General features: G+C 42.1%; 1 pseudogene; it reads right to left on the bottom strand.

Moving 5' to 3' along the window:
• The window catches only part of LOC135225651 (reticulon-4-interacting protein 1 homolog, mitochondrial-like), a 42,812-nt pseudogene extending 20,182 nt beyond the window's left edge, over nt 1–22,630 (bottom strand).
• Nucleotides 22,631–22,955: the final 325 nt, after the last annotated feature.

The following is a 22,955-nucleotide window of genomic DNA, read 5'->3' as shown; positions in this document are numbered from 1 at the left end:
CTGATCACCATATTGCAAATGACAAAAGAAATGTATAAAGTACTTACAAGCATATAATCTCAATAAACCAGGAAAAAGAGGGCGATACTCAAGCAAACGACAAAAGCGGGCAGAGCGGATGACGGAACACGTCCTATCTCCACACGGCCGAAAGCCAAAGTGTTTGTTTACCTCCCAGTGTGCGGCGCGCGACGATCGGACAAGCAGAACTGACCGTTACTCCCCTTGTTCGAAAGCTTACGACCGTCCAGCTGCCGCTAGCTACTTCGCTATGTTAAAGGCCGATGGTTTGTTTATATAGAACGTACGGAACAAATCTTGTTCCTTACCTGTTAAGCATAGTGGCTTCAGATTACGTGCCACGTAAGGAGCTGTGCTACTAGACGTGCCAGCAAGGTAGAGACTAGTAGCTAGGTGCCATCCAGATGACTGTCAAACGGGGCGGACCACGACGTGGACAGGACCAGAACCATACTGATGAGGCAACGAGGCAAAAATTACAACCACCGGAGCTTAGATTAACCAAAGGTATCCCACTAACTAAGCTAAGGAGGAGGACCTGCCCAAGGCGGTCACCCCACAACCATTAAAACACAAGTAAAAACCACCTATCCCTAAAGGATAGGATGAGTGTTACCTCATGCCCCCAAAACAGTGTCTGCACATGTATGGTCGATGGGAGAAGCAATTTCGTATATCACTTTCACCTCAGCAGGTAGTGTGGAAGCGAACACCGAAGCTTCTCAAAATGTGGCATTCAAAATATCTTTGGAGTGCCATATTTTTATGGAAAAGCTACCGAAGTAGCGATAGCTCTCACCTCGTGAGCTTTCACTTCAGAAGCTTAAATCACTACACTGCACTTATCATGAGATTCTTTAATCACGTACTTTCGTATGAAGAAAACGCCAGTGGCATCTCGACATAGGAAGAATCGGGCTCCTCACTGAACACCACAAATTGTCAGACTAGCATCTGCAAGGCTTAGTTCTCGGCAGATAGTAGAACTGCTAGAGCCCTGACAGGACACAGCGAACCTATCACGTTTCCATGCCCACTATCTCTGACAACCCTTTGATTTCAAAGAGTCCTAGGACACGGGTTGGAAGGATTCTGTTCTTGCTAAGAACGCAGGACTTAAAGAAACAAACCGCATTATTGTCCGAAAAAACCAATCATGCTTGCTGATACCTGTGATTCGAGGCTAAAAAAACCCTCTTCGCCGTCGCCAGAGCGGTTAGAAGATCGTTTCTTCGTCAGATTCCTCAGAGAAAACTGACTGAAGCGGGTTGAAGGACTGACATCAAGAAAGTGAGCCACAACATCCAAGTTACACGGAGGGTACTTAGGTTGGATGACCTTCGTAGTCTCGAAAGATCTACTGAGATCATGAGCGTCTATTATTAGTAAAATCGAGTCCTCTGTGTCTGAAGACTACAGAAAGCACGCTCCTGTAGCCTTTAATAGTTGGAACAGCTACTTCACTTCGTCTCTCAGATAAAGAAGGAAGTCAGCCTATCTGGCTACAGAGGTGTGGTGGAGGAAATTGCCTTTTCTGCACCCAGCATCTGAAGACAGCCACTTCGAGGTACAGAGGCGATTGAGGAGGCCTCCTTGCAGGTGGGCAATCGGACTCGCCACAGGTCTGAAAAACCCCATCGCTCTGGCCAACGTCTTGATATCGGAACGCAGTCAGACTCTCAGAGCGGGGAGGTTTGTGGTTACCTCTCGAGTGGGGCTGCTGAGTAGATCTTCCTTAAGGGCAGAGTCCTCAGAAAGTCACCAGAGATAGGCCATTCACCTCTGTGACCCAGTCGGCTGCTGGCAAGAAGGGGGCGATGAGTGTCATCCTGCTCCCTTCGAGCCGCGAAACTTCCGCATACTTCCACGGGACTCTTGAGTGGGGGAAAAGCGTATAGGATCTAGACCGACCAACTCCAAAGTTAGGGCGTTTCTACTGCAACTGCTCCCGGGTCCAGAACTGGGGAGCATACAGCGGAAGTCTTTTGTCCTTGAAGTTGCGAAACACGTCCACATGCGGACAACCCCAAGGTTCCACAGCGAATGGCAAACCTCTGGTGAAAGGGTCCGCTCCCCCCTCCTCCACCGCAGAAAGCTGTCCTCGTCGACTGAGAAGGTCCGCTCGGAACATTCGTTACCCCGGGGACACGAACCTTGTCAGGATAGGACGTCTGGCGCTTCGCCCATAACAGGAGTTCCTTCGCGATGGCAAACAGAGAAGGCGAGTGAGTTCCCCCTTGATTTCTTAGGTATGCCAGTGCTGTGGTGTGTCCGAGTGATCTGAATGACTTGTGGAGATCCTCTGGAAGAACTGAGGCCAGGTAAATCGCTGATAGCTCTTTCAGATTGATGTGCCAGGACACCTGTTCCCCTCTCCAGGTGCCTGACACTTCTTTCCCTCCTAGGTTCTACCCAACCCTGGACGACGCGTTGGAAAACAACACTAGGTCGGGGTTCCGAAGTTTGAGAGAGAGCCCTTCTGCGAGCTTCAGTGGATCTGACCACCAAACTAGTGATCTTTCACCTCTCTCGTGAAAACACAAGATCGCCTCCGATCTGTTGTTCTTCCAATTGTGGATAGGAAGAATGAAGAGGGTTCTGAGGGTGCAACCTCCAGAGAAAACAAACTTCTCCAGTGAGGGAAATGGTCCCCCAGCAGGACTCATCCATTCCCTCACCGCCGAGCATGTTCCTTCCCAGAAAGGTCGCCACCTTTTTCCAAGCATTGAAAGTGCGCCCCTGGCACGAAAAGCCCAAAAGCCACTGAGGTCCATCTGAAATCCCCAGATAGGACTAAAGGATGAGAAGGAGTCAGATGTGACTTTCGAGGTTTACCAGAAGACCCCAGGGAACTTCGCTAAACGACAAGGTCGTGGGCAGGTCCTCCAGAAACCGGTCTCGCGATGAAGCTCGAATAAAGCAGTCGTCTAGGTAGAGAGAGATCTTATATATCCAGATGAAGCAGACTCGCCACGTTCTTCATCAGAATGGTGAAAACCATCGGCTGTGCTCAGACCGTGAAGGCAAGTGCCTGACTTGGAAATACCTTCCCCTTCAGGACAAATCGCAAGTATTTCCTTGACTGGAGGAGGGGACGTGAAAATGCGCGTCTTGGGGTCTAGTGAGAACATCAATCCCACGGTCTTAAAGCTGACAGCACAGATAGTGTCTCATCTTGAATTTTTCTTGGACGAAGAGGTTTAGGCTGCTGACATCAGAAGGGTCGGCCACCCCCCCCAACTGTTTAGGCACTAGGAACAACGGTGTAAAAAACCTGGAGGATTCAGGTCGAAGACCTGTTCCCACAGTGTTCTCGATTCATTTGATCTAGCAGATCGAAAAGCAGTTCTGTTTTTCTCCTCGATAAGGAAGGAGACAAATCCTTGGTGGTTGATGATAGCCGGGGGTGACTTCAGAACGGAATCCGTATCCCTTCCTCACGATATCTAGCGACCAAGGGTCGGCCTCTCTCTTCCCAGGCTTCGCGAACAGAGAACTGGGCTCCTACCGGCGGCTGAAGGACGTCATATCACTTCTTACTCTCGACGGAGCAGGGGTTTTCCCTCTGGAAGAGCCTCTTCCTCGAGAGGCTGTTTTCGAGGAAGATCCAACTCGAAAGGGCTTCGGTTTCTTGGTAAAAGAAACGCCAGAAGAAGAAGCAGCTGCTGGTCTCCTTGAAGACTGAGCCAGAAGATCTTGCGTTGCCTTCTCCTGAAGGCTTGATGCTATGTCCTAACCATAGTCTGGGGGTGAAGAGATGGTCTGAAAACGGAGCGAAGAGCAAGTCCGCCTTTTGCGCTGGAGAGACGGATTTAGCTGTGAAATTACAGAAGAGTACTCTCTTGAGAATCCCCAAGCTAAAGTGAGTAGTCAACTCCTCAGAACCATCCTGACGGCCTTGTCCATGCAGGACAGTACACTGGACAGCTCCCCCAGACTAATGGTATCAGAACTCCTTGACCTGGCATCCAAAACTCCAAGAGACCAGTCGAGAAGTTGAAGACCTCTAGAGTTCTGAAGAGGCCTTTTAGATGGAAGTCGAACTCGTTATGAGTCCAAGAGACTTTTGATGAAGACTTTTGAGGGCTGTTATGACAGAAGGGCTATCCTGGAGGCATCCACAATGCTCCCGAAATCCCCCTGAGCAGAGGCTGGAAGTTTAACGCCTACGTTCTCTCCCGTCTCGTACCACATGCCCCTTTTCCGCAGAGTCTTGATGGCGGCAAAGCAAAAGAGGACTTGCCTGACGCTTTCCTCTTCTCCATCCAATCGTGGATTTTCCGGAACGCTTGCTTCGTGGAAAGCGACTTCTTCATTTTAACGAATCCCGATGCCTTCGATGCTTTGAAAGAAGAAAATTTGAGAAGGGGGAGTACGAGGGGGCTTCAGGTTGGAATGTTTCTCCAAAAACTCCGACTGTAGAAGACGCGTCAAAACTTTGTAATCCGATGAGACAGGAGCTGGCTGCTGCTTCTTCCTCTGCTTCGACTAAATCATCGCTAACTACCCCTCTTCAGAACTGGAGAAGTTGGAGGTAGTACTGAAGAAATCCGACGAACAGGTAGGGTTCCCTCTCACTGTGCTTGCGTTGGTGAGGAACTGACGTCCACTAGCACGCGCTTGGCGTACCGAAGCCGCACGTTTGGCGCCGACGAGGTGCGCGCTCGGTATCTACTAGTGCAGCCTGGCGCCCACTGGCGCACACCGAGCGTCACAAGTGCACGCTTGGCGTCCACTGGCGCACGTTTATCATCAACAGTGCGAGTTTAGGCGGTTGTGGCGGAAGCGCGCTCACTTGCACAGAAGCGCGCTCAGCGTCCACAGGTCGCTTACGAACATTTGAAAAACGTGCGAGCGGGTGAAATCTCATCCTGAGAGCGAGAAACAAACTTCTCGTCACCTCCCTCTAGAGAGCTGCTGGGGACAGAACGAACTCTAAAGGGAGACTCGAACGGAGAGAGAGGCGCGAGCGAGGAGAAGGAGAATGTCTTGACTTCTCACAGGAAGCCTATCATCCTTTCTACGACGACGCGGAAGAGACCCTCTAGAAGCAAGAACGTCCTGAAGTTGTTGCTGCAATGACTGAAGCATCCTCTTGGTTGGCGAATCTTCCTGCTCTGGGGAGGGACTGATCCTGTGAGCGGAGAGTGGCGAGGGACGCCTCCTCCTCCTCCCACCGGCACTGTCTCTTCCCAGAGCTCTAGAGCGACTGTATCGCTCGAACGAGTTACCGAATCCAGGTCCGAGACTCTCTACGCCTTCTCTGCGGCGGGAAAGCGGCGAACGCACTGTCAGGAGAAGATCGAAGTTCCGGAGAACTTGGACGTGAAGCGTCATCAACACGCGCCGTCCTTTTCAGCGGACGGGAAGCACCATGAGAACTCCACCCTTTACGTGGGGATGAAGCCTCCGATGACGAAAAACACTCCTTGAGGAGACGTGCACGCGCACGCTCCTTGGCAGTCTGGGGATTTTCATCAGTAACTGCCGAAGGCACGCCAGATCGGTGGGGGTTCCTTGTAACCCTCCTTAGGCTTTCGACATGCTCCCTCCCCGGGTCCTGGGAGTCAAGCAGAGGTCCAGGCCTAGAGGCGAAACGAGGCCGATCTGACGCACCCTCCACTACACAAGGGGTATCACTGCACTTCTGCACATCACTTTTGCTCTCAAGAGCCAACACTTTCGATTCTAAATTTCGAATCGACTCCAAAATTAAGGACAAAGTATTACTCTCTACTGACACTGTTTCAGGGCCCGGAGGCAACACTACAGGGTTAGGAGAATTAACAGAAGGAGGGTTAACAGGAGAAACATTAAGTTTCTTGCATACCTGAAACACTCCTGGAGGAAGACCTCCTTAACCTATCCTTTTCTAGTTTCCTAAGATAGGTCTCATACGCCTTCCACTCAGAATCTGTTAACCTTTCGCACTCCTTGCAACGGCTTTCATACACACATTCATGCTCCCTGCAACCTTTACATACCGTATGTGGGTCTACTGAAGCTTTCAGTAGCCTACCTCTACAATCAGTCCTAGAACAAAATCTAGCGCTAGCTGTACTAGACCCTGACATATTATCCAAAGAGAAATCCAAACAAAATCAATTCATCCACTAATAACATGTGCCTAGCCACCGATCCAAGTCAATTAATCCAAAAAAGAACCAAAAGGGATACTCAAGTAGCCAAAAGTTCCAAATCCAGACGGAGGTGCTGTAAACAGATGTTCACAACACCGGCGACAGAAAAATTATGAATAGAAAATTGGGAATGGTTCCTGATACCCGCCTCCCAGCGGCGGAATGGGTACTATCCACCTGACTCCCACTAACGTGTGTCGTAAGTTTTAAATTCTGTCGGTCGTCGGGAAAAAATATCAGCTATATATATATATCTGACAGGGTAAGTTCCATGAACAAACTTACTTTTAATGCTTTGGGTGCATTGAAAACTATGTAAACTGCTTCTTATTGCATTTTTGCATCAAATAAACTTCAAATATTGATTATTTTGCATTTTTTGGTGTCATATTTCTTGTGCCAGATGAGTGTTGTAGGCGTCGTAACCCTGGAACATGCGTCGTAACCCTGGATATTTATCGATGAATATAAATGAAAAGCACCTTAACCTCAGAACGTCGTAAGCCGAACCCGTCGTAACCCGGGGACTGTCTGTATTTAAGTGTGCAGTGCTGTAATCAACAAGTCATACTTCATATGCTTATGAGGAAATTGCACTTACTTTTCTCTCAACATCAGCTCTTTGTCAAAATTTGAGTTGTCATAGGTGATAACATCATCAGCGCCAAGCATGTGAGCGAGGGGAGCAGCACGTGAGGATACAGTCGTCGTAACATTTCCACCCCATGCCCTCACCAACTGTATTGCCACAACACCAAACTCCCGTCACACCAGCATGAACTAGAACTCTGTAAATTAATATATCCCCACTCATTAATGCTCAAAATTATCTGAAGATGAACTTTGAAATACTGAATTTTATACACTACGATAAACATATACCCATCATTGTAAATATTACAAAAGCCTTTACAATGATATACAGTACGTACTGTAACTATTACACAATGATGGCCACATTATCTTCCCACATCAGTACACATCTATCCAACATACTGTACACAGTTTTTAAGCAAAAACCTAGGGTGAAAACGTATTGTAATGATTCCATTAAATATTCACTACTAGCTATAAAAATGATATTTTCATGATAAAATAAAGTTTCACATATACTTACCGACATAGCTTATAGCTTCTTACCTACGGCAGTCGAAATTCAAATTGTTGGCGCCAGCGGCGTTGCTATCTTAAGTATAGGTGATACAAGACCCGCCCACATCCGGGAACCCTGGGTACTGCTAGCCTTCTACCGTCAATTTTCGTTTAGCCGACACGTCCATCTGTGGGGAGGTGGGTGGGCTTTGATTATGTAACTGTTCGGTAAGTATATGTGAAACTTTATTTTATCATGAAACTATCATTTTGCAACATAAGTTGACTTACCGAACAGTTTACATAGCTGAATCCAAACTACCCGGAAGGAGGGTAGATGGACTACATAAAAAATGACAGTAAGACCACATTAAACAGCAAATGTTGCAGTACCCTACCTTGTGAGAGAGCAGCTGCAGGAGAATACTGCCTCTGGTTGGCGCTCTCATCACCTCGTAGGAGACGTGGCAGTATAGGCCAGGGTCGTTCCTACTTAGTGGGATTTTGTAACCATGGACAAGACCGTGGTTGACAAAATATTAAAAAACAGATAATGCCCTGCCCTGGGCTTCAAAAAACCAGATAAAAAAACAACAGACCATCACCTATACCAAAATAATGACATACTCAAAAGTAATAAATAAGATCTGGAGGTTCTCCAAAGTACTATGAGCCTCCAGTCTGCCCACGACTCAACAACCTATAACAAGGCGAGGAGACAGTAGAGGATAGAAAGTTCCCCTATGTTTCCTTTCCCAACACCATGCCCGCTACCGACAAAGGACCCAATTTACAACAACTATCATAGGTAGCCTCTACATTCTTCAGGTAAAAATGAGGCGAACACAGATCTCGATCTCCAAAAACGTAGATTGAAGAATCGAGGAAAGCGACATATTGTGCTTGAAGCTTAAGGATGTCGCCACTGCACGTATTTCATGTGCTTTCACCTTAAGCACATTTAGAGTCTGATCTTGGACTTGAGATGTGACTCAGTATCAGACTTCTCAAAAAGAACGAAATAGCGTTCTTGGAGAGGGGTTTGGCAGAATTCTTTACCGAACACCAAAGTCGGTCGGAATTACCTCTAACGGATTGTGTCCTTGACAGGTAACATTTCAGAGCTCTGACAGGACATAGTAAATATTCTTCGTCCATCGGACCCACTATATTAGATAATCCCTTAAGTACAAAAGATTTAGGCCATGGGTTAGAGGGAGATTCGTTCTTTGCTAAAAATTCGTTAACAAAAGAACAAACCGCATTACGATTTTTGAACCCCACCTCTAGGTGGATGGCTTGTAACTCACTCACTCTTCCTGCTGTAGCCAAAGCGAAGAGAAAAAAGTGCCTTCCTCGTTACATCTCTCAAAGACGCTTCACGAAGTGGCTCGAATCGTGAAGGACATCAGAAAAGTTAAAACTACGTCCAAGTTCCAGTCCACACTATCCTTCTTGGATACTTTTTACTGTATTAAAAGATTTAATTAAATCTCCAATATCCTGGTTAGAGGAGATGTCAAGCCCTCTATGCTTAAACACTGAGGACAGCATAGCTCTGTACCCTTTAATTGTCGATACGACAAGTTCTTAACTTCTTTAAGGTACAGCAAAAAATCAGCTATTTCTGTCACAGAGGTTTAGAAGACGAGAAATTATGTCTTCTGCACCACGTCCTAAAGACTCCCCACTTCGATTGGTAAAGCTTGGCAGAAGAGCTTCTTCGACAGTTAGCAATAGCCTCTGCCGCTCTACGAGAAAACCCCTTAGCTCTGACGAGTTTCCGGACAGTCTGAACCCTGTCAGTGACAGAGCGGACAAATTCTGATGATACCTGTCGAAGTGGGGCTGTTTGAGTAGCCGAGGATACTGAGGAAGAAGTCTGGGATGGTCTATAACCAACTTGAGAAGGTCTGGGAACCACTCTTTCCTGGGCCAGAATGGTGCTACCAACGTCATTGACACATTTTGATGTGAGAGGAACTTGTTCAACACCTCTCTGATCATTCCAAATGGGGGAAAGGCGTAAACGTCTAGACCCGTCCAATCCTGAAGCATTGCGTCGGTCTTCCAAGCAAGAGGATCTGGAACTGGGGAACAAAAGATCGGAAGTCGATTGTTCCTCGACGTGGCAAACAGATCCACTGAAGGTCTTCCCCAAAGTTTCCACAGTTCCTGACAAATTTTGTCTTGCAATGTCCACTCCGTGGGAAGAACTTGGTTACTCGACTGATTTCGTCCGCCAGTACATTTAACTTCCCTGTACAAACCTCGGAACGAGGGAAAATATCCCGATCTGAGACCAGAGAAGGAGATCTTCTGCGACTTTGTTGAGGGAGAATGAATGGGTTCCTCCCTGATTCCTGATATAAGATAGAGCGGGTGGTGTGTCGGAGTATACTGCCACTCTCTTTCCCACAACCAAAGGAGCGAATGCTTGCAGACCGAACCAAATCGCCTTCAACTCCTTCATGTTGATGTGATCAACTCTTTCTCTGACCATAATCCTGAGATCTTTTTGGTCCCTAGGAGAGCTTCCCCAACCTCTGTCCGATGCGTCGGAGTATAATTCTACGTCTGGGTTCCTTAATGTCAGGGAGAGACCCTCTTGCAATCTTTCCCTCGACATCCACCATCTCAAGTCGTTCTTGATTTCTTCCTGACACTGGGAACGAATACGTGTCTGGTTGAGACTTCCGACACCAACTCGCTTTGAAAAAATACTGAAGAGATCTCATGTGAAGACGACCCAACTTTACAAACGTCTCTACTGATGATAACATCCCTAGGAGACTCATCCATTCCAAGGCGGAGGAGGACTGACGGTTCAGGAATTGGCTCACTTTTTTGTAGGCAAGATTCTATTCTTTTCGGGGACAGAAAAACCCGAAAAGTCTGAGAGTCCAGAATCATCCCCAAATAGGGATCTTCTGGGACGGCACTAATTGAGACTTCTCCAGGTTGATGAGAATTCCCAATTGACTCGCTAATGACAGTGTCTTCGTAAATCCTTCACGCACTGTGTCCTCGAACCCGATCTGAGAAGCCAGTCGTCCAGGTAAAATGCTGCATTTATGCCCAACATATGCAGCCATTTCCCCAATGGAGCAAGAACACGAGTAAATACTTGAGGGGCCGTCGAAAGAAAGGCCGAAACAAAGGGCTCTGAATTGATACGTCCTCCCTTCGAACACAAATCTCAGGAACTTCTTTGAACTCTGGTGAATCGGGACATGAAAGTAGGCGTCCTTCATGTCCAGGACACCATCCAATCGCCTGGGCGAAGTGCCGACATCACAGAATGATTTATTTCCATATTGAACTTTGTCTTCAGCACATAAAGGTTCAATGCGCTTACATCTAGCACTGGCCTCCAACCTCCCGAGGCTTTGGGAACTACAAAGAGTCTGTTGTAGAATCCCTGAGAACTGCCGAGGACTTCCTCTATTGCTCCCTTCTTGATGAGTGCATTGACCTCTGCATGCTAAAGCCAAAGCTCTCTGATCCTGGAGAATATGCTGTTAAGCTGATTGGTGTATCGGAGAGGAGGAGGATCTAAAACAAAAGGAATCGAGTATCCCTCGAAGAACTTGAACTACCCATGCTCTGCACCTCTTCGACTCCATTCTTCCCAAAAAAGATGGAGTCTTGCCCCTACTTGCACGTGAAGGAACGGCTTCTCACTTGTCCGAAGGTTTGGGGGAGGTTTCTTGAGGACTTGTACTGTGGACGCAAATTAGTCCTGGGTCGTTGCCACTTAGGTTTATTCCCTCGAAAGGGATGCTTCTGAAGAGGAGAAGACTTAGCTCCTGTCGGAGTAGGCTCTTTCGGACGTCTGGAAGACTGAAGAAGGAGATCATTAGTAGATTTCTTTTCTAAATCCGATAGAATTTGTTGAATGGTTTCTTCAGGGAAAAGAGAGATTTGTTACAGAGAGGAGCAAACATGAGAGCCGACTTCTGGTTATTAGTGACTCCTTAGACACGAAAGAACACCACCTTTCCTCTTCTTCATCACTCCCATTGTGGAAAAGGGCTGCTAATTCTCCTGAACCATCTCTAACAGCCTTATCCGCACAGGACAGAACTCCTAACCAGTCTGTGGCAAAAATCTTCTTCTAAAGACTGAGTCTTCAATCTTGCGAGCTAAAGAGGCAATAGTCCAGTCCAAAAAACTAAATACCTCAAATACTTTAAAAATATTCTTCACCAAATGGTCCAGCTCTGAAGAAGAAAACAAAATTTTGTAGCTGACGAAAAAGCTGCTCTTCGGTGTGAGTCCACTAAACCGGAGAAGTCTCCTGGGAGGAGGCAGACACTCCCAAAGAAGGAACTTCTCAGTTGCGTAGAAGCGATACGCTTTACTCTGAAGCTTAGAAGGTGGGAAAGCAAACGAAGCCTTACCTGTTTCCCTCTTCTTAGAAAGCCACTCTGTTGACTCCTTAAGGGCCTGCTTCGAGGACTGAGAAAGAACCAGTTTTAGGTAGACACGAATACGCTTTGTCTTCCTATCTTTAACGAACATTGAAGCGGTGAAGACGGAGAAGCAGGTTCAAAGTAATCTTGGATAAGTGGACAGGAAAAATTTAAGAAGACTCGAATAAGCCGACGAATCCTTGTCATCTTGATCCAAGCTTCCTCTTCAGACTGCACGGAAGCAGAGTCGAAATCAGGCTTATGTTCTACCCCGGTGGAGGATTTCAACAAACTCATAAGATCCTGGAAATGCTTCTTAAATGGAGCTAAGGTAGAATCATCTAACACTGTAGAAGTCGATGGTCTTTCAGTCGAAGAACGATTCTTTCTAACAGGTGAAGTCTCCGCACAACGAGTCGACACAGGCGAACAACCAGTCGAAATTCCTATCGACTCACGGCGAAGGGGAGTCGAACAAAGACGAGCGAATACGCTTCTCTGGACAGTAATACGGAGTCGAACGAGGCGACCGAGCCGAAACTGCGACTGAGACTCGCTTGGGAGAGTCGAGCGATCGTGAATATCACGAAGTTTAGTCCGAGAGCCATTGCTTTTAGCCGAAAAATGCGACTGCGGAGGAGATTCACTAAATCACATCCGGAGCAAAACTACACGAAGGTTGAGGACTCCAATGCCTCTTAGACTTCTTAACAGGAGTCGGTGACGAATCACCCGCAAGAATCGAATGTCTTTTTAACGGTCGAGACACCAAATCACTTCGCCTTTTGCGCACTGGCGATTGCACTTCCGAATCAGAAGACAGACGAGAATCACAAACACTAATACCTTTCCACATCTTTTTGGACGACACCCGCGAGTCGACGGAGTCGACGGCTGACCGTGGGCAAACTCCCCAGACTCCTTCCGACCTCCGGTATGTCTTCTCCCGGTTGCGGGGGAGCGGGACAGTGACCTTCGTCTGGGAGTCGAGGGGGAACGGACAACCGCCTCCTCAGGCGCAAACATTAACACTTGTTTGCACTGCACTAGATTTCACTGTACTATCTACGAAAGCTTTAAAAGACATTCCTAACTTCATAAACTGATTCAGCTAACACTTTAAACTTTTTATCCATCTTAGACTCAAGCAAGGCAATGGTGTTGGGTCGGAAACATGGGCAACTTGAACAGGGTAATTCAAAGGAGAAGTAGGAGGGACTATTAATTGGAGAAATATTCTCTAATAAAGGAGAGGCAAGAGAAGACTTATTTGTCTCCGAAGGAACAGGAGTAGTTTCTAACCTATTCTTACTACTCGCCCTAAGAGCTGCCTTCCTCTTCCTATCTTTCTCCATTTTCTCAGCATGCGATCTAACTGCCTTCCATCCCTGTTCATCCAATTCTTTACATTCATCACATGTCACATCCATACCATTACAATTTTGTCCTCTGCATTTAGTGCACTTAGAGTGCGGATCATGACATAACTTAGCTAATCTTGTTTTGCAGCCAGCGCTGCAAAACCTTACAGCAGATGAACTAGATCTGACATAATTAGCAATAATGACAAAAAACTGAATAGAGATAGCTAACTGGCAAGAAAAAACCAAAAACTTGTACATCACCAAACAAAAACCAAAATCCAAAATGGCGACGCAGGAGACTGCAGCGAAAATCGCACAGGTGTTACCCCGTGAGCGGCAGAAACGAAAATTGACGGTAGAAGGCTAGCAGTACCCAGGGTTCCCGGATGTGGGCGGGTCTTGTATCACCTATACTTAAGATAGCAACGCCGCTGGCGCCAACAATTTGAATTTCGACTGCCGTAGGTAAGAAGCTATAAGCTATGTAACTGTTCGGTAAGTCACTTATGCGAAAGTATATAGTATATCCAAGTTCATCAAATAGGCACAGATATCTTAGGTATTGTAGTTTATTCAAAACTTTCAAGGCTCTAATGTAAAATAAGCCTTACTACAAACTACAATAATAGTCGATAAAATCATTTTTCCAACAGAGAAAAGGACAGAATGATATATATCTAATTAAGAAAAGAGGGTCTTCACAAACAGAGAGAGAGAGAAGAGAATATACAAAGAATGACTAAAGACTGCATAAGGAGACCAGTATAACTGGAAGTTTTTGAACTGAAATTTAGATGATACAAAAAGTATATCCATAATAAAACCAACTCCAAAGACAAATGAATGCAAGAAGACTACAGTATAAAAGTCCTATACAGGACACAGATCTCTTATATCAAGTGTTGGAATTGTTTAATCTATATGTGACACTATACAAATAATTTTCTATTACACTACCTCTTTCCACTTGATGTTTCAGGCCCAAGTCCTCCTTGTGAAACAAGAGCATCCCAAGCCATCATAATACTGTACGGCAAAGCCGCTGCTCCTTCATAAGTAAGTTTTGATGGTTTCGGTGCCACCAGTTCTTCTGATACAACAATATATTCACTTAATGTACCAGGATGATAAAATGGAACAGCTAGCCAAACCTGTAAAATTTCAATGATAGTTAACCTATACTTCTACACAGTAATCAAAACATTACCACCTTCCTACATTAGCACTTAACTGATTTCAACTTTCACAATGTAACAAAAAAATAGTAAAATATATTGGTTTCAATCAGCATGAAGAAATGTAAACTATAAACTATGATTGTCTGAATAGAGGAGTCTGCCAAGTACTTTGGTTTACATTTCAAACACTAAGAAAAATCTTGACTATTTCACCAGTATTCCTAATTTTCTTGTTACTATGACAATCAATTTGTAACCTCAAATTAACTGGAACTTCAAAATCTTTGCAAATGAAATTATTTTCTTATGTAATAAATCTTTATAATGAGACTGATGTAGATATTCATTCCATTTGTGTATGCACAGATTTGAGCAAAATCGTACAGAAAGTGTCATATGGCAATTAACTACTGATAAACAGCAAACTTTTACCAACCTCATCCCCTTGTTCAACTCGAGAAACTGCCTTTCCAATAGCCACAATAATACCAGAGCAATCTCTCCCCAAAACAACAGGAAATTCTCCTTCACTGTTCTGGAAAAAATTAGAAAATTGAGATTACTGGGAAATGTTGTATCTTATGATCACACTACAGGTTTGTCACTAGAAAACAAAATGGGCAAAATTACATCCAATATCTTCAAAGCACATCTATGATCTCAGTTGAGTAGTCAGAGTGAAAGGGCATTTTGGCATAATCAAGACACTTTATCACATTCATCAACTTCTGTTCCTTATTTAGATATTTGTACTGTACTTACTGGTATACATGTGTAGCATAAATGTACATGAAAGAAGATGCATTTACCAATGGAAAAATAACAGAAAAATAAAATTCAAGGAAACAATTTCTTTGACTTTTCATTTGTATACAGTTATAAACAGCCAAACTTGTGGATACTTTAAATACCTATGTTAAACTACTAAAATATTCTCTACAGCCGGGTGAACATTACTCTTAGAATCACTTACAGGATTGTACTTATTCAGCTGTTTCCTTAGTACACGACCATAGCCTTCAGCTATCTTGATGTCTAAGTAGTCAATCCCTGCTGCTTTTACTTGTACCAGTACTTGGTTTGGCTCTGTGATTCTTGGAGCAACAACATCTTCTACAATACCTATGGCCTAAGGATAAAACATTAATTTATTCTATGAAATATATGTGGAGTGCATACCCAGCAATGCATACTTGACTCCATTTGTCCATGCAATACCTGATCACCATAATCAAATCCTGGTTTTTATTACAACTACAATGCTTATGAGTATTCAAAAATACAAAATATTATTACAAATTTTCAATTAGAAATAGGGCATTCCAATTATGGTTTGTTAATTATTCACATTAATATCTGAATAAATTTACAACATCTAAAATACAGTCAGAAAAGTCATGCTTCCTCTGCATATATTTGGTTCTCCAACTTATACCCTGGAAAAATATACATAATCATACCTATAACATACTGTACAGTACTCTAATAAATGAAAGTCTAAAACATATAAAATGCAATTATCAAAGCTGAAACAAAGTGAGCTGACATACTTGAGTATCCCCTGAAATTTTAATCTACTAAGCTTAAAAAGTAATAGATATTCCAAACCTCAATTCCACGATAGCTGTTCGCCACAACAGCTCTCATCCGTTGAGGAGCAACTATACAACTTCGAAGCCTTAAACCAACAGCTAGCCCTACAAAACCGCCTACTAGGAAACAGACTCCACCAAAGTAAATATGCGTTCGCGTCACTGGAAGGAATGGAGAGACATAAAATGCAGCATTACAAGTAGTACAACAACAACAGCATTCCAAGTTAAATCACAAAGTACTGTCTATAATATTCTTTCTCTATATGCATTGTTCAGCATAACAGAGAATTAAATATACAGCATGCAATAGCAAAACATAAACTTCATGGTTACTATGAGACCCTCTACAAGTAAAACCCTCATCAATGAATTACATAACACCAAATATGACTAATCTATGCTGACAGGAAATAATATATCAGCACCCTCTATTATAAAAGGTATATGTACTCTTACATTATGCTGTACCACAAGAAAATACTTCATGTAAATAATGCTGAATACAAGAGTCTACTTCTTGGAGCAGGGTACAGTACACTGCAATTCATGAATAGTGCTACAGCAAGCAACAGTTGGCACAAAATGTCAACAGACAAATTATCCAAGAATAACAATTATCAGAAATATAAAAACAACTTTTAAGACAATAAATGGCACAGAAAGCAGATTATTAAAGTTTTTCCATTATACCTTAAAATGTTAACCTATAATTTACTTCTCAGCGGTTTTCTCACCACCCAAAGTGTACCACCTACAGTGTCCATTGCAGCTGTCCTCCCTTTCCACTAGTTAATTTTTTTTTTTTAATTATCTTTGTTCTCCTATTTAGATGTTCAACTGCTTTAAACTGTACTCTGCCTGTCTTTTTTTAATTTTCATTCATTTAAAAAAACTGAGTGGTCTGGTTAAACTTCTTTATAATAATGGCAATACTATTTGTTTATAAGAAATAACAGATCATGTCAAGATTGGCAAACCCACTATTTTTCAAAATATTATACCATTTTGATTTATATATATACATATATATATATACATATATATATATATATATATATATATATATATATATATATATATATATATATATATATATATATATATATATATATATATATATATATATATATATATATATATATATATATATATACAGGTAGTCCCCAGTTAGCCATGGTTTTGTCTTACAATGTTCCAAGGGTACGACGCTTTTCAAATACATTCATCAGAAATTATTTCCTGGTTTACGACACGTTCCAGGGTTACAACGCCTATGACGCCGATTCAACAGAAGGAATATGACTCCAACAACCACACAAGCTGTTAGATCAAGATTCACGTCTGGAAAATCCTTTTTAACAACACTGAAGTTTCCATATAGCAACTCTGGGCCAAAAGGTTAAAATTGTTTGTTTCCCTTGAAGCTTATAAGCTTTCCCATTTTTAAAGGAAAGCGCCACACATTTTCTCCTCAGTACATACCCTTTTACAACCAAGCTTAAATAGTATTACAATCTAACCTAACCTTAACATAACAACTCAACCTAAACTAACTAGTGGTAAGTTGGTTCCTTTACCCTTGTTCATTCCTCAAGCAACCCTTATTTTGAAGGAGACTGTTCTGTTTTGTTTGTTATTTGCTTTTGACCATCATCAATTCTATTAGACTAATGGCATTCCTGTCCCAAAACTAATTTGCTAATGGACCAACTACAACTGGAAAACAACCTAGGCAAAGAAAACAGATACTTCAATAAAACTAAAATCTACAAAGGGAGTAACAAAATCAGGACAAACTACATTAATTGCAGCACAAATATATTTGTATCTCACAAGAACTGAATGTGTGTATTATCAGCAACAGTCGCAAAAACTTACCTTCAGTTAAGAAAAATATTAAACATCTGTCATATAATTCGGAAGGTCTTATTGCACATATTGCTTCTTTAAGTTTAATTAATAATTCTCGTATTCTATCCGCAAGTTCTCTTGAGAATCTTTGTTGTTTTATAGCATCAAGTGAATTATTATAAGCTTCTCTGACCCCATCCCGAGCACTCTGGAGGCTGTCCACAAGATGTGAAGAGGCCGAACGGAGAGATAACTGGAGGAGTAAAACTGAAATAAATGACCCACATCATCACCACATGAAATTTAAAGCAATTAATATCCTCTGTGTGATTATCATCACAAGAATTATTAGTTTTTTACATTTCATTGAAAATCACAAATTTAAACCTCATCAAGACAAAACAAAGCAAGCTCTTGCATTTCCTTTTTAACGTAATGTGTTTTAATGGATGCCTGTACCAAAACACAAGAAACTACATTTATGTACTATTAATAAATATTGGACACACATCACCTAGAGCCTACACCCACTGAACTTCAATCCCAATATTCAGAGCTAGACTCATTCTAATAAAGTAAGCCCAACAAGATTTAGCAAGGATATAAAAATAAATGAGTACTTTTGAGCAACATGTTAATGATCACAAATCAGTTAAAATCAAACAAAATCGCACACCTCTTTTATCCTGTTATCCTTAAAATATTTAATGATATACCAAACCGCTAGTCATTCGATTCCAGCACTAAATACTAAACTCACAATCATTAGTCATACTTTGTCATACTAGGGAAACCAAACTTGAGTTTGCTATCAATTTGTTTCTTTATTACATGGAATACTGTATTTTTGTGTAGTGAACCTCTAATACACCACTAGCCAATCAAGCTAAGATGTATCATACTCAATGAATTCTGGAAAAACTACAAATACTGTGCCACAGTACTTTCTAAAAGTACATCCTTAAGTGACTTTTCTGCATATGGTCTACGATGTCAAAGTTCCAAAAGTTCCATACCTGTACTGATTCGACCCTCTCCTGGGCCAAGAAGAGGAGATGATCCATCCTCTAAAACATCATACCTGGTGAAAAAAACAATCAATATTGAGAATAACAATATAGTGGCTTTGCATGAATATTTGCATAAGATTAAAATGGAAAAATCTAACATATTCTTCAACAAAAAAATAAGTTATATGTACCAAACTTCCCCTTTAATTTCTGTATAGAATGCTGTACAACATAGTACAGTATGTATTTAACAACTTATTTCACTTAACCTTCAACTCCTATTTGGTAACGCACCAATATCAGTGCTCTAAACAGAATCGACCTTACAAGAAGTTACTGGTGAATAAAGGCCTACCATTGTATGGGCAGAAACTCATTAATCTGTCAAAACTGCAGCCACCAATCAATACAAAGATGTGCCCTAGAAAACTGTGAATACTTCCTAACCTATCCCAGCCTATAATGACGTGCTGAGGAACTTTTATCCTGTACAATTTTGTAATCTCTTCTACAACCCCAATATTCATCATGAGCCTAGTGATCTTGGAGAGAAGTTAATTTTCCATACAACTTGCTCTTCCTTCACAAGTAAGAAGGGATTACTTTCATGCTGAATGCCAATATGATGGACATGGTGTAATGATGGAAATAATTAATTTAGCATTTATGACAGTACTCATGGAAATTGGTGGACTGGAAAACTAATTGGTTTTCATCTTATCAATATGTTAAGTTAGCCACTCTAAGTTGAGATTGTCTATGACTGAGTGTACGTACGTAACTGTAACCAAGTGCGCAGTTGCATAAGCTCAAATTGCTCTGTTCGAGACGAGTACGGCATGCTGAGGGGAAACGAATGTATCTCCCCTTATATTCATTTGAAATGACGTATTTCTCCCTTGTAAAAGGTATGCACTTGTCGTAGTTTATAATGTATATATTGCCATAACATTTGGTAGTGTTTCTTTATACTTTTACTTTGATATAACTGCCAATTGCCAAGAATTGTAATGGTACTGTTACGTAAGTTGCACCATGTTGAGCTTGCATGTTGTTGCAATTGTACCATCAACTAAATGTAGGCTAAGATGTGAATTAGTCTTCCATATGTTTATAAAAATGTCAGTTCTAGAGTAAATTCCACCCATGTTATGCATATAAAGTCAGGCTAACTGCAATGTGTAACAGTAAAGTTAGGCATGAGTAGCATAACCTAAAGGCCTAACGACTGCATGCTCTTTGGCATAAGACTGCCGTCCTAAATGAACTGTTTGTATTACAGGGAACCAGTATAGGGGTCCAGTGTAAGAACCAGTATAGGAGCCCAGTGTAAAAACCAGTATAGGGGTCCAGTGTAAGAACCAGTATAAGGGTCCAATGTAAGAACCGGTGTAAGAATCAGTGTTGGTTCTAACTGGTATAGAAGGATTACAGCTAGGAATAAGCTGCTTTTACAATGTATCCACCTACTGTTAAGAAGAAATATTTAAAAAAAAACCCAGGAGCCAGCCTTTCCCTCAACCCTTATTACAACAATGAAGATTCGACCGTCTCCGACGTCAAATACCTGTTCCAGCTAAGGATAGGCCAAGAAGTATAGTAGCCTACGCCTATGAGGTACCTTATATTAGCCTATGGTTTGAATTGTTATGTATTGGCTAGTCTGAGTTAATTGCCCTAAAATGTATGGTAGTCTCCGAATGTTTAAGTCAGGACAATTGACACATCAGTACTGTATACATATGCAGTATAGAAAATACATGAGTCATAAGAATATCATCATTAAAGATATTTTACACATGACAATGGTTAATACCAAAGATAACAAAATACTATACACAAAAACTACCTAATGGTACAGAAACGTTATGATTTCTCATTCAGTACGTGACCCATATTTAGATCAATATGAGGGAATCCTTACCATTATTACCTAGGCCAAAACCTTGTTTTTGTGCTAAAGGCTAAAAAATGCATGGGGAACAATAAACACAAAAAATCAAGAAAAATGCATCCAAACTTAACCTGACCTAACTTCCCATTATACTACCTGAATGGGTATGGCTTCAGCCAAAGACCTGCTAAAACTCGGCTAAGAATTATGCCGGTAATTTTTAGCCTAACTTTCCCTAACCTAGCATAACCCAAGGCATCTTATCTCGACCAACCAGAGCCGTTAAGTGGTTTAACTTGGCATTAACGTTTTTCCAGTGATACTTATTAAGATGCGTCCTACCCTAACCTAACCTACCTTAAAGAGCAGAATAATATCTGGCAGGTGACCTCACCTTGACTCTGAATTCTTTTAGCATACTGATCACCTTATGGTTGAGAGGACAGATGATGGGGTCCATCATAAGCAGGTTTAGCATACTATACTTAATGGGGAGAACTGTGAAAGGGTTACAGTTTATGAGTATTGAGTTGTAGATATGAAATGGAATCATGAAGACTAGAAATTCCCACTCCTAGTTGTGAGCCTTCTTCAAAAAACAATACTTCAATGCACTCACAGAAAAACCACGACAATGATATTTTGCCTACATAGGATCCTTCACTAAAATACTAGGCTAGGGTGAAATAACGAATGGCTGGCCTCTACCATAGCGCGATCACCTTCCCAGAAATTGTGGCCTTAATTTGTGACTTTAGAGAAAAAACTTACTTCGAGAGGTAAGTAGAGGTCTCAAGGTGTTGCTTCAATGGACGCTGGCTCTTGATTAATGTCTATCCTTGATTACAGGATGTGTTGAAGTACTTTTTCAGGAAGGTGGTCACGCTACGGTAGAGGGCAGTCATTCTGTATTTTACCCTATATCCCCACTGATTCATTTAAGGTCTAGGCTACAGATACACAGTTTTCAGCAGATCAGACCATCTACTCTTTTTGGCATTAGTGTCAAATCCAGTAGTATAATATTCCACACAGTATTATGTAAAGGATGACATCGCAAGTACCATGAAGGGAGCACAAGCACTATTTCCTTGTGAATATACCTGTGTAACATTCACTTATGAATACAGCAACAAGTCTAGAGATTTACAAGAAACCTACGGAAATATTGAAAACTTGAATTAGTATAGCCTAGTACACCTTCAAAAGTTAAATCTCCATATACAAACTACTGAATGTTCTAAATGCTTTTATAATAAAACTGCCCTTTACACACCACAATGAAATACCTACTGTTACGTCACAATCACTCTTATTCAATCAATGGGAGCAACTCAAGACAACAGGACAAGATTCGTCTGGACAGTAGCTAAATCTCCCAGGAAGGTCCTCAAATGTAGGTTTTCTTGCATCAAATTGTAAAATATATAGTATTAGAAAAAGCAGCTGTAAAACTATACCTTTGCCATGGACCTATGTAAGTTTCCCTTAAGTTAACCTAACATCCCTAGTGGACAGCACACTTTCCCAGTTAGCTACCAGAGGGGCTTTGTGACCCTTTAACTGTTTATAGGTAACTGGCATAAAATTAGCCTGTTGGTGTATCATTAGACACCTGTAAGTTATAATTAACATTGTCATTCCTTTGCAAATACGATACTTTACTCCCCATTAAAGGCTTGGTTGGGCTTCACTAAGGCACATTGATTGGTCTCACTTGCTTGCCTGTTGAGCTACTCTTTACCAATTATGGTCCAAACCTGACAGTTACTATCCCTTCTAAACACCCAACGGGTAGCCTGGCCATGGACGGGCTTTACCATTGCCTAATTACAGGGTCACCTTCGCCTAATCTTAGCTAGGTACCTCAGGTAAAGGGAGATAAGAGCTGCTACTGTACCTATTGCACTTGTTTCAACTGTCAACAACCAACTGATATGTCATAGATTTGCTATGAACAATCACCGTTACACTTATATGTTGGATTTAAAACTTGCATTTCAAAATATTCGGTCTTATAACGTTAAAAACTGGACATTAGTATTCAGTCCCACTGGGTACACCGGTCTACTTTACCTGAAATTGTTTAGTATTGTCTAGACACTTATCCTTTGGTTCTTCAGTACACAGGGGCGTTCAGACCGTGTTTTGTTGAGAAAATGTGTTGTTTATGTAATAATTCTCAGTTCTTTGCCAAATTTACTATTTCCATTCAAACACAACTTTAAACCTTGCCAAAATAAAGGGAAAATAAATAAGCTTCTCTTCCAAAACCTAATGGAAATTAAATTGAAAGAGTAAACATCCTAATTGAGACTGGCTCTCATGCGTTGTTTACTCAGGTTTATTTTTGTTTAGAAGCGATGATGTAACATCACCGATTTAGGGCAGCGGA

This window comes from Macrobrachium nipponense, chromosome 13 (assembly GCF_015104395.2).
Source record: "Macrobrachium nipponense isolate FS-2020 chromosome 13, ASM1510439v2, whole genome shotgun sequence".
Classification (NCBI taxonomy): Eukaryota; Metazoa; Arthropoda; class Malacostraca; order Decapoda; family Palaemonidae; genus Macrobrachium; species Macrobrachium nipponense.
This window is presented reverse-complemented; position numbering and strand designations above follow the sequence as displayed.